This window comes from Pinus tabuliformis, chromosome 7 (assembly GCF_031772625.1).
Source record: "Pinus tabuliformis cultivar Carrire ecotype Pingquan chromosome 7, CPIR1, whole genome shotgun sequence".
In the NCBI taxonomy this organism is placed as follows: domain Eukaryota; kingdom Viridiplantae; phylum Streptophyta; class Pinopsida; order Pinales; family Pinaceae; genus Pinus; species Pinus tabuliformis.
Window position 1 is genome coordinate 719,069,482 of NC_142293.1, and position 15,162 is coordinate 719,084,643.

Here is a 15,162-nt window from a genome sequence, read left to right on the forward strand (position 1 = left end):
CCCTAACCTAGATTCCAATACCGTGGAAAAACAACATGGTATCAGAGCTACTTTGAAGGGCCAGTGAATCAGAGTGTGCACAGCGAAGCAGCTCAAAGAGAGTTCAGATTGTCTAGATCATGGAGCAGATGTTTCAGCTAAAGACATGGAGATGTGGTCTTGACTGGCTTGGCAACGAGATTGGTTGGGAGTTCTGGTGGATTGGTGGTGAACCTGGTGAACAACAATTTGTTGTAGGGCAGATTATTGATCATGGACTTCCTATGACTTGCCATAGATCATTGGGACAACTCTAGGATTGCTTTAGCATGGACGAGATTGGTATGATCAAGATTCCTTCATGTGATGAACAACATGTTGGCAGGCTAGTTTCTTCTTTAGGAAGTGATGTTGCATATCTGAGATTGGAGGGATGTGCATGTGTTGTGTTTGACCGAGGAGGATGAGTGCTTGCAGGACAAAGTAGCAGTGATGATGGTCATGTTCGAACACAACTCAAACTAACCTTGTAGGACACGAGATCAGTAACAAGTTGAGCCATTGGAGATCGTGCACACTCATAGGGAGTGTAGCTTCAAAGAGAGCAACCCTATGGAAGTGTTGAGATCTTTAGGTTCAAATGAGATGAGGCAAAGGCACTACTGAGATAGCATGGTTCATTCTATAAAGTAAGTTGTAGTGGCGGACACCGAATGGGCTAGTGTCGCAGGTGCTGATGATGAAGACTTCCTAGTGTTGGAAGTACATTCGTCGCTAAGAGGGAGTGTTGAGATTATTAGCTTGGGAGGTACTCCAAACCCTAGGCTATAGGGTTGTGGAGGAATTGGCACCACAAAGTGACGTGTGGGCTAAGAACCAAAGGGTGTGGGCTTTGCACCCAATCTTGTGGGTGTGAACTCGTCTATGGTTTTGGACACTTAGGCACTTGGAGATTGTAGGGCACCCTTAAAGGAACAAGGGGTTGTCTGAAGGACCAAGAGAGGCCTTGTGCGTTAAGAGAAAATAATTTGTATGTGATTATGTGGGTGAATTTGTCTTAAGTTTCAAGGTGGCCTTGACTTGAGGAGACCATTTGAGAATGTTAGACGTCACCCTGAGGAATGATCTAAATAGGTCTGAGGAGGAGCCGCATTCCTCACCCAATCAAGTCACTTATTTCTCTTGTGAACACTGAAATAGGGGGTCGAGTCTGCAACCAAGAAGGAGAAAGGATCAAGTCTGATTAGGGTTGGTTTTGGGATTGTTTTGGGTTGTGGTTATGGAGGTAAAGGAAACAAGTAGAAGGACACTAGGCCACGACTTTTTAGGATGAAATATGAGCATGAAAACAAAAGCAATCCCTCTCTAAAAGGCCGAGATTTCTGAAGTATTGCAGATGGACAAAATTATGATTCTAAGAAGGCCAAGTAGCCTACTTAGCATCCAAGGATAGGTCGCATTCATCTACAATAGGAGAGAAGAAATCAGAGGTTGTTGGAGTGGTTTGGAGTTGGGTTGGATCTACTTTAGGTTGCCCTAGTTAGGGATGATTTCTTCAGAAAAAGTCTCGCTCAAATCCAAGGGTTTTGGAGAGCAGAAGTGGATGTGTTCAAGGAGGAAAAGTGCAAGATTGGTGTCCTAGTTTAGGACAATATTTGGAGTAACCAAAAGAACAGTTTTGGGAGGGATGTAGTGGCTTGCTCCAAGCCCTAAGTACAATCACTTGAGAAGGAATTTGAGGACTATTAGAAGCGCAAAAGAAGGGATGCTTAGGACTAATCTTTGAAGGACAAAAGAACAAGGTCAAGGGAGCAATTTGACTAGCCCAAGTTTGTTGTTGAATGACTTTTGACAATGATAGGTGGCAACCATCCACTCCCTAAGTTTGCGTCATTGAAGCAGCACGAGTAGGCTATAGAGGGAAGAAGTCCCTAAGAGTTGTGTTCTTGAAGGACTATGGAGCAGCTAGAGAGCAAGAAGTCCCAAAGGAGCAGCAATGGTCAGTCTAGAGTTTTTCACAAACAGAGTTGTGTACAACTCAACAGAAGACCCTATGTCCTGGTTGTTGATGGACTAATGATCAGCAAGAGGGCAGATTGGAGCCGTGTTCAGTGACCTAAAGGAGCAAGATCTTTGATAGACGGAGATTGGTGTAGTTGTAGATCGGGAGCCAACAGATCGGGCAAATGTGTTCAGGATACAACCAGTGAAGCTATGAAGTGCACTAGATCAGCTAGTAGGTCAGTGTATCTTTTTCAGGGTAGTTTGGTGGTCAAAGTTGTTGACATCAAACACTAGTCTGTATTCATTGTATCAGTGATTGTATGAGAGCGATGAACCCTAGTACGAGAGTCTTAGACAATTGTATTACAGTTTGTTAATATAACGAAGTTGGGTTATTGAAAAAATTGTAAAAAGTTGTCTATATTTGTGCACTAATTGATTTATCTATTGTTTATATTTCGTTGTACAAAGTAGTTTGTTGTGGTATTTGGATTGGTGGTATAAGTGATTCTATGACCCTAACCTATATTCTAGTACCATGCAAAAACAACAGAACACCCAAAATCCTAGTGTTGTCTACTAGCACAATGGTTGATTGGTTGATGACTCAGTATTCTTGCTTGCTTAACCTTACCATCCTCCTCTCTAGGGCACATTGTGTGGGGTTGTGAGTGTGATGTGGACCAAATTAACATATAAATTTAAACATACCATTTTATGTATATCTCAAACCACTATTTAAGTGGTACTACCCGAGAACCATGCTAGAAGGAGAAAACGTCGAGCAAACAAATAATAATAACAATATTTTGTTGGAAAACAACATGACTCACCCATCCTTTGTGTTGCATCTACATTTCCTAAGATATCTTCTCCACTCGACCCTCCCAAACACTACAATTGTAGTCACTCGTTGCAAAAAGTAATATTATATATGAGATCATGAATAAATCATGGGAGCTTAAAGGATAAATATATAGAGCAATATATACATACCTACCCTCCCTTGGCTAATATTATAACAACGACAATCATGAAAAATAATCCTTGAACATGTGAACCCTAATGTAACATTTCCATTTCTTTCATATCAAAGTTCTAGGAAAAATCTTGAATCTCACACCCATGAACAAGATCATACTACCTCGAAACCATGACAAAATGATAAATCATTGTGCAACTAACAAATATTTCAATGTATTAAAGGACAATAGTATTGTGTAGGAGAAAAGTATGCCTCACCCATCCTCTATGTCATGTTTGTAGAATGTCTAGTGCATCTTCACCACTTGACCTTTGTAGACCATACAATTGTAGTTGTTCACTACATAAAAAAGATCAATATAGTTGACTATCAGAGCATAGATAAAACATATAATAATTTGAATAGCAAAAAAATGGAGCCACAAATTAGCGAAAAATACTTTTAAGTGAAGTGCATTGCATGTAGATATGTTGACTCACCTTCATTTATGAACAATAACCTCAATTTTCTTTGTCTCCTTCCTTCATTTCCATTTCCACACCCAACAAACGAAACCAAGACCAAACTGCAAGAAACGTTAAAGAAACAAAACAAAGCAAAGTACAACACACCCAACAAACAAAATGAAGACCAAACTACAAAAAACAAGAAAACAAAGACAAAACAAACGAAAACGAGTACAACACAGCATGGCCATGCTCAAACTCAACAAAACAAAACATGTAGACAAGAACAAAGAAAAAATTGCAAACATCCCCTTCGCACATCATCTCTCCTGCAATGTGTTGTCCTCCGCTGAAAGGGGAAAAAGTGGGTTGAATAAGGTTAAAATACACACACAATTAGTAATGTTAAACATATTTCAAAACCAATAATTATTCATAATATGAAACACACCTCCCGTAGAGTTTGTTTTATAACGATGGACACTCTTTTGTATTCCACTTGCTTGTGCTCATCAAAACCAACCATCTACAAAAGATACACAATAAGATATTAGAATCATTATATAAGTTAAACTAAAGAGTACGCAATAATTAATCATAATAAGAAACACACCTTTCTTTGAGATTGTTATATAAAAGGGGAGAATCCATTTTGTATTTCACGTATTCATGCTCATTGGAACATGCCATCTGCAATAGATACACAATAAAATATTAGATTTCTAATAAAAGTCAAACTAGAGAGTTTGAAGGCATGAACTTCAACAAAAACAAATCATGTAGACAACAACAAACAAAAGATTGCAAACTTCCCCTTTGCACATTATCTCTATTGTAGTGTCCTCTCCTCTGCTGAAAGGAAAAAAAGTGGTGTGAATAAGGTTAAAATAAAGACACAGATAGTAATGGCAAGCATAATTCAAAACAAATAATTATTCATAATTGCAAACATACCTTGTCTAGAGTTTGCTATATAAAGATAGACATTCCATTTTGTATTACACTCGTTGATGCTCACTAGAACAAGCCATCTACAACACATACATAATAAGATATTAGAATCATTATACAAGTTAAACTAGAGAGTTGAATGCAACAATCAATCATAATCTGAAACATAACTAACTTTGAGCATTTTTATATAATGGGGGATCATCCATTTTTGTATTTTTGTATCAATGTTATCGCAAGATAAACAATACTTTTTGTAAGAGGGATCTAAGCATATTTAAACATATTGAACATGTTGAGATTGGTAACTTGGGAGGAATATTGAACATGTTGAGATTGGCAACTTGGGAGGTACTACAAACCCTAGGCTACAGGGTTGTGGAGGGATTGGCACCACAAAGTAACTTGTGGGCTAAGAACCCAAGCGTGTGCGCTTTGCACCCAAGCTTGTGGGTGTGAAACCGTGTATGGATTTGGACACTTAGCACTTGGAGATTGTAGGGGTTCCTTAAAGGAACAATGGTATGCTTGTAGCACCAATAGAGGCCATGTAGACATTTTGAGAAGGTTAGACGTCACCCTAAGGAATGATATAAATAGGAGTGAGGAGGAGCCTCATTCCTCACCCAATCAACACACTTATTCCTCATGTGAAGACTGAAATAGGAGGACGAGTCCGCAACCAAGAAGGAGAAAGTATCAAGTCTGGTTAGGGCTGGCTTTGGGACTATTTTGGGTTGTGGTTATGCAGGTAAAGGCAACAAGTAGAAGGAGACTAGGCCGAGACTTTTGAGGACAAAACTTGAGCATGAAAACAGAAGCAAGATCTCTCTAACAAGCCGATATTTCTGAAGTATTGCATGTGGACGAAATTATGATTATTGGAGGGTCAAGTAGCCTACTTGGTAGCCAACGATAGGTTGCATTCATCTACAATACCAGCAAAGAAATCAAAGGTTGTTGGAGTGGTTTGTAGGTAGGTTGGATCTGCTTCAAGTTGCACTAGTTAGGGTTGGGTTCTTCAAAAAAAGTCTTGCTCAGATCCAAGGGTTTTGGAGAGCAGAAGTGGACGTCTACATGGAGGAAAGGTGCAGGATTGGTGTCCTAGTTTATGATAGTATTTGGAGGAGCCAAAAGAATAGTTTTGGGAGGGATTTAGTGGCTTGTTCCACAACCATGCCCTAAGTAAAGTCACTTGAGAAGGAATTTGAGGATTGTTAGAAGGGGAAAAGAAGGGATGCTCAAGAAAAGGAGTTCAATGGAGTAGTTTGACTAGCCCAAGTTTGTTGTTGACGAAGGACTTTTGAGAGTGATAGGTAGAAGCACTCCATGCCATAAGTTTGCCTCGTTGAAGCAGCACAAGTAGGCAACAGAGGAAAGAAGTCCCTAAGAGTTGTGTTCTTGAAGGACAAAGGAGCAACTAGTGGGCAAGAAGTCCCAAAGGAGCTAAGAAGCAGCAGTGGGCAATCTAGAGTTGTTCACAAACTGAGTTGTGAACAACTCAATAGAAGACCCTATGTCTTGGTTGTTCAAAGAATAATGATCATGTCTTGGTTGTTGAAACAATAATGATCAACTGGAGGGCAAATTGGAGCCGTGTTCAATCACCTAAAGGAGCAGTATCATTGATAGAGGCAGATTGGTGTTGTTGCAGATCGAGAGCCAAAGGGGCTAGTGGCGGACGTTAGAAGGGCTAGTGTCGCTGGTGATGGTGATGGAGACTTCCTAGTGTTGGAAGTACCTCCCTCGCTAAGAGGGAGTGTTGAGATTGGTAGCTTGGGAGGTACTCCAAACCCTAGGCTATGGGGTTGTGGAGGAATTGGCACCACAAAGTCAGTTGTGGGCTAAGAACCCAAGGATGTGGGCTTTGCACCCAAACTTGTGGGTGTGAAATATTGTATGGATTTGGACACTTAGGCACTTGGAGATTGTAGGGCACCCTTAAAGGAACAAGGGGCCATTTGAAGGACCAAGAGAGGCCTTGTGGATTGAGAGAAAAGAATTTTTATGTGATTATGTGGGTGAATTTGTCTTAAGTTTCAAGTCGGCCTTGACTTGAGGAGACCATTTGAGAATGTTAGACGTCACTCTAAGGAATGATATAAATAGGACTGAGGAGGAGCCTCATTCCTCACCCAATCAAGTCACTTATTTCTCATGTGAAGAATGAAATAGGAGGCCGAGTCCGCAACCAAGAAGGAGAATGGATCAAGACTGGTTAGGGTTGGTTTTGGGACTGTTTTGGGTTGTGGTTATGCAAGTAAAGGAAACGAGTAGAAGAAGATTAGGCCGCAACCTTTTAGGATGAAATATGAGCATGAAAATAGAAGCAATCTCCCTCTAACAGCCGAGATTTTTGAAGTATTGCAGGTGGACGAAATTATGATTCCTAGAGGGCCAAGTAGCGTACTTAGCAGCCAAGGATAGGCCACATTCATTTACAGTAGGAGAGAAGAAATCAAAGGTTGTTGGAGTGGTTTGCAAGTGGGTTGGATCTACTTCAAGTTGCCCTAGTTAGGGATGACTTCTTCAAAAAAAGTCTTGCCCAAATCCAAGGGTTTTGGAGAGCAGAAGTGAATGTCTACAAGGAGGAAAAGTGCAAGATTGGTGTCCTAGTTTAGGACAGTATTTGGAGAAGCCATACGAACAGTTTTGGAGGGATGTAGTGGCTTGCTCCAAGCCCTAAGTATAGTCACTTGAGAAGGAATTTGAGGACTGTTAGAAGTGCATAAGAAGGAATGCTTAGGACTGATCTTTGAAGGACAAAAGGAGGAGAACATGGGAGCAATTTGACTAGCCCAAGTTTGTTGTTGAAGGACTTTTGATAGTGATAGGTGGCAGCCATCCATTCCCTATGTTTGCCTCATTGAAACTGAATTGTGTACAACTCAATAGAAGACCCTATTTCTTGGTTGTTGATGGATTAATGATCAGCTAGAGGGAAGATTGGAGTCAAGTTCAGTGACCTAAAGGAGCAAGATCACTGATAGAGGCAGATTGGTGTTGTTGCAGACCGGGAGCCAATGGATCGGGCATGTGTGTTCAGGATACGACCAGTGGAGCTGTGAAGTGCACTAGATCAGCTAGTAGGTCAGTGTATCTTGTTCAGGGTAGATTGGTGGTCAAAGTTATTGACATCAAAGCCTAGTTTTTATTCCTTGTATCAATTATTGTATGATAGCGACGATCCCTAGTACAAGAGCCCTAGACAGTTGTATTACAGTTTGTTAATATAAAGAAGGAAGTGCACTAGATCAGCTAGTAGGTCAGTGTATCTTGTTCAGGGTAGATTGGTGGTCAAAGTTATTGACATCAAAGCCTAGTTTTTATTCCTTGTATCAATTATTGTATGATAGCGACGATCCCTAGTACAGGAGCCCTAGACAGTTGTATTACAGTTTGTTAATATAAAGAAGTTGGGTTACTAAAAAAATTGTAAAAATTTGTCTATATTTGTGCACTAATTGACTTACTGTTGTCTATATTTCATTGTGCAAAGTAGTTTGTTGTGGTATTTGGATTGGTAGCGTCAATTTTTCTAAGACCCTAACCTAGATTCTAGTACCGTGGAAAAACAACAGAACACCCAAAATCCTATTGTTGTCTACTAGCACAATGGTTGATTGGTTGAAGGCTCAGTATGCTTGCTTGCTCGACCTTACCATCCTCCTCTCTAGGGCACGTTGTGTGGGGGTGTGCATGTGATGTGGAGCAAATTAGCATATAAATTTAAACATTCCATTTTACGTATATCTCAAACCACTATTTAAGTGGTACTACCCAAGAACCAGGCTAGAAGGAGAAAACGTTTAGTAAACAAATAATAATAACAATATTTTGTTGGAAAACAACATGACTCACTCGACCCTCCCAGACACTACAATTGTAGTCACTCGTTGCATAAAATAATATTATATATGAGATCATGAATAAATCATGGGAACTTAAAGGATAAATATACAGAGTGATGAATCAACCATACACATACCTACCCTCCTTTGGCTAATATTATAACAACGACAATATTATCCAAGATTGGAGGGATGTGCATGTGTTGTGTTTGAACGAGGAGGATGAGTACTTGAAGGACTAAGTTGCAGTGATGATGGTCGTGTTCGACCACAACTCAGAATGACCTTGTAGGACACGAGAGCAGTAACAGGTTGAGCCAATGGAGACCGTGCAAACTCAGAGGGAATCTAGCTTCAAAGGGAGCAACCCTATGGAAGTGTTGAGATATTTAGGTTCAGATGAGATGAGGCAGAGGCACTACTGAGATAGCATGGTTCATTCTATAAAGTAAGTTGTAGTGGCGGACACCAGATGGGCTAATGTCGCAGGTGCTGATGATGAAGACTTCCTAGTGTTGGAAGTACATTCATCGCTAAGAGGGAGTGTTGAGATTATTAGCTTGGGAGGTACTCCAAACCCTAGGCTATAGGGTTGTGGAGGAATTGGCACCACAAAGTCACTTGTGGGTTAAGAACCCAAGGGTGTGGAATTTGCACCAAAGCTTGTGGGAGTGAAATTGTGTATGGATTTGGACACTTGGCACTTGGAGATTCTAGGGCACCATTAAAGGAACAAGGGGCACTTGTAGCACTAAGAGAGACCTTGTGGGTTGAGAGAAAAGTATTTTTGTGTGACTATGTGGGTGAATTTATCTTAAGTTTCATGTCGGCCTTGACTTGAGGAGACCATTTGAGAATGTTAGACGTCACCCTAAGGAATGATATAAATAGGAGTGAGGAGGAGCCTCATTCCTCACCCAATCAAGTCACTTATTTGTCATGTGAAGACTGAAAGAGGAGGTCGAGTCTGCAAATAAGAAGTAGAAAGGATCATGTTTGGTTAGGGTTGGTATTGGGATTGTTTTGGGTTGTGGTTATGCAGGTAAAGGCAACAAGTAGGAGACTAGGCCGCAACTTTTGAGGACGAAATATGAGCATGAAAACGGAAGCAATCTCTCTCTAACAGGGCGATATTTCTGAAGTATTGAACGTGGATGAAATTATGATTCTTGGAGGATCAACTAGCCTACTTAGTAGCCAAGGATAGGCCGCATTCATCTACAGTAGGAGAGAAGAAATCAGAGGTTGTCGGAGTGGTTTGCAACTGGGTTGGATCTACTTCAGGTTGCCCTAGTTAGAGATGAGTTCTTCAAAAAAAGTCTCGCTCAAATCCAAGGGTTTTGGAGGGCAGAAGTGGATGTCTACAAGTAGGAAAAGTGTAGAATTGGTGTCCTAGTTTAGGACAGTGTTTGGAGCAGCCAAAGAATAGTTTTGGGAGGGATGTAGTGGCTTGCTCCCAACCCTAAGTACAGTCACTTGAGAAGGAATTTGAGGACTGTTAGAAGGGCATAAGAAGAGATACTTAGGACTGATCTTTGAAGGACAAAAGGGGGAGGTCACGGGAGCAGTTTGACTAGCCCAAATTTGTTGTTGAAGGACGACTTTTGATAGTGATAGGTGGGAGCCATCCATTCCCTAAGTTTGCCTCGATGAAGCAGCACAGGTAGGCAATAGAGGGAAGAAGTCCCTAAGAGTTGTGTTCTTGAAGGACTAAGGAGCAGCTAGTGGGCAAGTAGACCCAAAGGAGCTGAGGAGCAGCAGTGGGCAGTCTAGAGTTGTTCACAAACGGAGTTGCGTACAACACAATAGAAGACCCTATGTCTTGTTGTTGATGGACTAATGATCAACAAGAGGGTAGATTGGAGCTGTGTTCAGTGACCTATGGTTTTGAGTGAAATAGTAAATTCTAAGGTTTATGTGAGTGACGTCACCCAAGGGTGGTTGGGGACATTACAAGTGGTATCAGAGCCTCGGTTTCAACACGAGGGCATTACAAGTGGTATCAGAGCTTCAGTTTCAACATGGTGGCATTACAAGTGGTATCAGAGCCTCAGTTTCAACACGGGGCATTACAAGTGGTATCAGAGCCTCGATTTCAACACAGTGACATTACAAGTGGTATCAAAGCCTCAGTTTAAACACTAAGGCCACATGGGCTAGCCATTGTGAGCATAGAAGTGAAATTGCAAAGTGGTACTACAAACAATCAGTGTTTTACGAAACGGCCGTACCGAAACGGAAACGGCCGTTTCTGACGTTTCAATGCCAATTTTTATGACCCGCCCATGACCCGGTTCGGTGGCCGAGTCAGCTATGACTCGGCCGAGTCAGCCAATGACTCGGCCGAGTCATAGCTGACCCGGTCAACCCGGCCGGGTCCCGTAATGACTCGGCCGTTTCAATCACAGATGCATTCTTCTTAGGGCAATCTACTTCAGATTATATGCAGATATTCAAACACTTCCAGGTATCGACCTCACAAAAATGAGTTGTATTTAGGCTTGAAATGTGCCTCACAGGGTCGGATACATCACATTTAGCTGCCACGCAATGCTTTTGCACTAAACAGAATATTCTTTAATGTATACCTCTGTTCTAGAGGCGAATAGTAAAGGATCAGAACCGTGTCATAATCATAGAGTTGTGAACCACTGTCAAAACAATTTCAGAAAACCAACGATTATGCCCTCAGAACAAAATGACTAAAACCTGCAAAATATATGTTGAACGAACCCAGGGAATCCCAGAACTATAAACCACAAACCCTTATACAAGTTCAATGCTGTTACAGATCAAAGGATGTCCGAATTATCTTATCTCTTTTGGAGAGAGGATGGGTGCGTTTAAATAGATTTGGATAGGCTTTCATGACAGGCAGTCTACTTGAGTATTTGGGAGGGAAGCCCAAAATTTAATTTTTTTAATTAAAACAAGTTTTGGAGCCAAGAATCCCACGCTTAATGAGGCCATTTTGTCCTCTATTTTGGACCATAGTATGATTAAATTTCCTCGTATATTTAATACATTTTCAAATGTTAACCTTAATCTTTTGACAACCTTTTGGTCCAGCAAGATATTAGAAGGTTCAATTTGGCATTTTCAACAATTATTTAGCCTTTTAATATGCTTCCATATTATCAACTTATTTGGGGCTTGTGACCACATAGTGGGTGCACCAACTTAAGTTAAACATATCTTTCAAACAGTAAGGAGTCTCGCAGCGTGCTATATATCCTTAGAATCGTAATGACGAGGAGAATCCAATAAAGATGGTCAAGAAATAATGAAGCGGAACATAAAGATGAGTCTTTGATCATGTATGACAGACTACAGTTGACTATGTATTTACTATTGCCATTGGGTACACCGTACCATTTTGATATAATGGATTGGTTCATGAGCCTACTTTGATTATATGTTGTCTTCCATGTATATATAATGTTGTGTGTTTGGAAACTTGAATGAAAATCTTTAAATTATGTTTAAAATATTTAAAATTATGTTTTTTTATAAAAAAATAAATATTTAATGTATTTTTTACAACGACCGAGTCATTGAAATCGAGCCGGCCGAGTCATTACCGAGTCCGAGTCCGAGTCCGAGTCGATCCTCGCCGAGTCCGAATCCGAGTCCGAGTTGTAAAACATTGCAAACAATTTGACAAAACGTATGCACGAGATGTGATGTCTTGGGAGACAGCGATGGAGTTGCATTTGCACTCCCACATGTCCTGTATTTACACTAGATATATCCTTTAGTCCCAGTGACCTACTTTTGTGGTCACCCAGGGACATTAATAAAATTTCATTTCATTTCTACCTCATATTCAGATCAACAATCCCAGTAAGCCAAAGGTGGCAGTGTTGAGAATGCACGCAAAGTGTTTGATAAAATGCATGAGCGAAATGTCTATTCTAGGACGCTAATGATCAATGAATATGTTCACTAGGGACATTGTGAAGAAGCATTGAAACTCTTTTCCTGAATGAAATAAGACAAAGGTATGTTGTTTAATCAGTCCACAGTAGTTAGCGTGGTTTGGGCTTGTGCTAAAATAGCAAGGTTGTAATTTGGTAAATTAGTTCATGCCCATGTAATAAAAATTGGCTTTCAGTCATATGTAATCGTGGCGACTGCCCTTGTTGATATGTACGCTAAATTGGGGCCAGCGAAGATGCATGCCAAGTGTTTGACAAAATACCTAAAAAAAACATGTTTTCATGGACTGCGATAATTTCAAAATATGTTAAGCATGGATATGGGGAAGAGGTCTTTAAATTATTTAAAGGATTACTCCTTGCAAGAGTGAAGCCAAACTACTTCACTTTTTCCAACATTCTTAGTGTGGGTTTAGTGCTAGATTCTTTAGAACAAGGCACGCAGGTTCATGCATAGATAATCAAAACTAGCTTTGATTCATATCTTTTTGTGGGGAATGCTCTTGTTGACATGTATGCAAAATTGGGTCGCATGGTAGATGCAAACTCACTGTTTGGCAATATGTCTGAACTAGACATGGTCTCATGGAACTCAATGATAGCAGGATATGCTGACAATAGTTTTGGAGTGGATGTTTTCCAACTTGTTTTCTTCTTATGAGGAGGCAGCTTCTCAACAGGTTTGGCAAGATGCCATGGTGGAGGAGTATTCCTCTATCATGAAGAATGATGTCTGGGAGGTTGTTCCACGACCTGAGGGGAAACCAGTAGTTGGATCCAAGTGGGTGTACAAGTTGAAACATGGAGCAGATGGGAGTGTGGAGATGTTCAAGGCATGGTTTGTGGCCAAGGGCTTCTCACAGATTGAGGGCATAGACTATAAGGAGACTTTTGCCCTAGTAGTACAGTATTCATTCATCAAGACTATTATGCCACTTGCAGCACAGATGGGGTGGAAGGTCCACTAGATGGACGTGAAGACAATCTTCCTCAATGGAGTTATTGAGGAAGAGATCTATATAGAGCACCCAAAGGGGTTCAAGCAGTTCAGCAGAGACACACATGTGCGCAGGCTGAAGAGAGCTCTTTATGGGTTCAAGCAGGCTCCGAGAGCATGGTACACTCAAATTGATAGCTAACTTCGAGGATTAGGCTTCACTAAGAGTGAGGCAGATGCCAACCTATACTACATAATGGTTGAAGGGTTTCCGCTCATTCTAGTTCTCTATGTCGATGACCTTATACTAACTGGGGATGAGAGCTTGATCCAGGATTGTAAGGAGGACCTTGCAAGGGAGTTTGAGATAAAGGATATGGGGCTTATGCACTATTTCCTTGGCTTGGAGGTTTAGCAGGGTGATGGTGAGATCTACGTGGGACAGGGCAAGTACAGAGTAAGGATTCTCTAGAGATTTCATATGCAGGATTGCAGGCCTATGGACACACCTCTAGTCACAAACTAGAGGAAGGTGGATGCTAGCAAAGGAGAACGAGTGGATCCTACAGTATACAGGCAGCTCATTGGGTCATTGATGTACTTGGTCAACACATGATCTGATATTTGTTTTACAGACAACCAGTTGAGTGAGTTCATGGTGGAACCGACCAAAGTGCATTGGGTTGTTGCAAAGTTGTGTTCAGATACCTCAGAGGTACATCAGACTATGGATTGTGGTACAGATAGGTTGATGGAGTGAGGCTTGAGGGCTTCACAAATGCAGATTGGGTAGGGAGCTCCACAAACAGGAAGAGTACTTCAGGTGGCATCTTCAACATTGGGTCAGCAACAGTTTCTTAGTGCAGCAGTTTCTTAGTACAACAGGAAACAAAAAACAGTTGCACTCAGTTCAACAGAGGTTGAGTACATGGTTGCTAGTCAAGCAACTTGCGAGGCTATTTGGATGAGGAAGTTACTTGTGGGACTTTTCAGACAAAGGATGGAGCCTACCATGATACATTGTGATAATCAGAGTTGCATTAAGCTCTTTGAGAACCCAATGTTTCATGATCGCTCAAAGCATATCGAGATTCGGTATCACCATCTTAGAGATTATGAGTTCCAGTGATGAGGACAAGTTCAAAAAGCAGTTTGACTAGTGCAAGTTTGTGGAGGACCGAGTTATCTGTCCTCTAGAGTGAGTTAAATTGGGAACTAAAAGAACAAATGGAGTTAGCCTCATAAATTTTAGGAGGATCCAGTTAACTAAGTGTGTTGACTTTTGTTAAATAGAAAATTGCCAGTTCAACTCCTAATTTAGAAACTCACTAACAATAGCCAAATCAGATTTGCTTATACGGATATCGAAGGCACACTTTGTATTCATCATTCTTGAGCATGAGTTTGTGAGCAAGAGAGCTTGTGGAGGAACGAGCCAAGAGTTTCTTGTGCGAGTTATAGTGGAGAGAATTTCTTCTTGGATGTGCGCATAGAAATAGGGGAAATCCCTATTTAATAGGAGCTCAACCAACGCTAGGAAAAAGGGGCCTATTTCCTAAGGATTTGCACTAGGAAATAGGAGCATCTAGTGCGCATAGCAGGAGGAGGAAGAATAGCATATTGCAGGTTGCTTCAAGCCTAGACTAAGGCTGAGAGATCAAATTGTATTCTCTATTGAAGCAAGGTTATTTGTGAGAGATCTATTGCTCAGTTTTCCTCAATAAAATTCTAAAGCAAGGGTTTTCCCTGTTGGGTTCCCTAGAAAAATTGTGTTGTTTTTGTGTGAAATTGTACATCTTATTTATGTTCTATTCCGTTGTTATTTGGTAGAGAAATTTTGTGTCTATGTGAAAAGAAAACTTGTTTTCAAATTGTTCATCTAGCAGATCAGAATTTCGTGGAAAATCTGCAAAACCCCGCAAGGGGGAAAACCCTTTCAAATTCTTCTTCTTATTAGATTGTCATAAAATGTTCAACAAAGAGAGAGTACAATGTTCCAATTATTTAATCACAAAACTATCCAGCAAAACAAACCAAACAATATTCAAGAGATGATCCCAGCAACAACACT

At 40.7% G+C, this 15,162-nt stretch overlaps 1 long non-coding RNA gene across 1 annotated transcript in view; it reads right to left on the reverse strand.

Annotated features, from left to right (window-relative positions):
* Positions 1-4,374: 4,374 nt before the first annotated feature.
* The window catches only part of LOC149249550 (uncharacterized), a 37,350-nt gene continuing 26,562 nt past the window's right edge, over positions 4,375-15,162 (reverse strand). The window contains exon 5 of the long non-coding RNA XR_016265871.1: positions 4,375-4,445. This is a non-coding gene — a long non-coding RNA (uncharacterized LOC149249550). The remainder of the gene's footprint in view (positions 4,446-15,162) is intronic.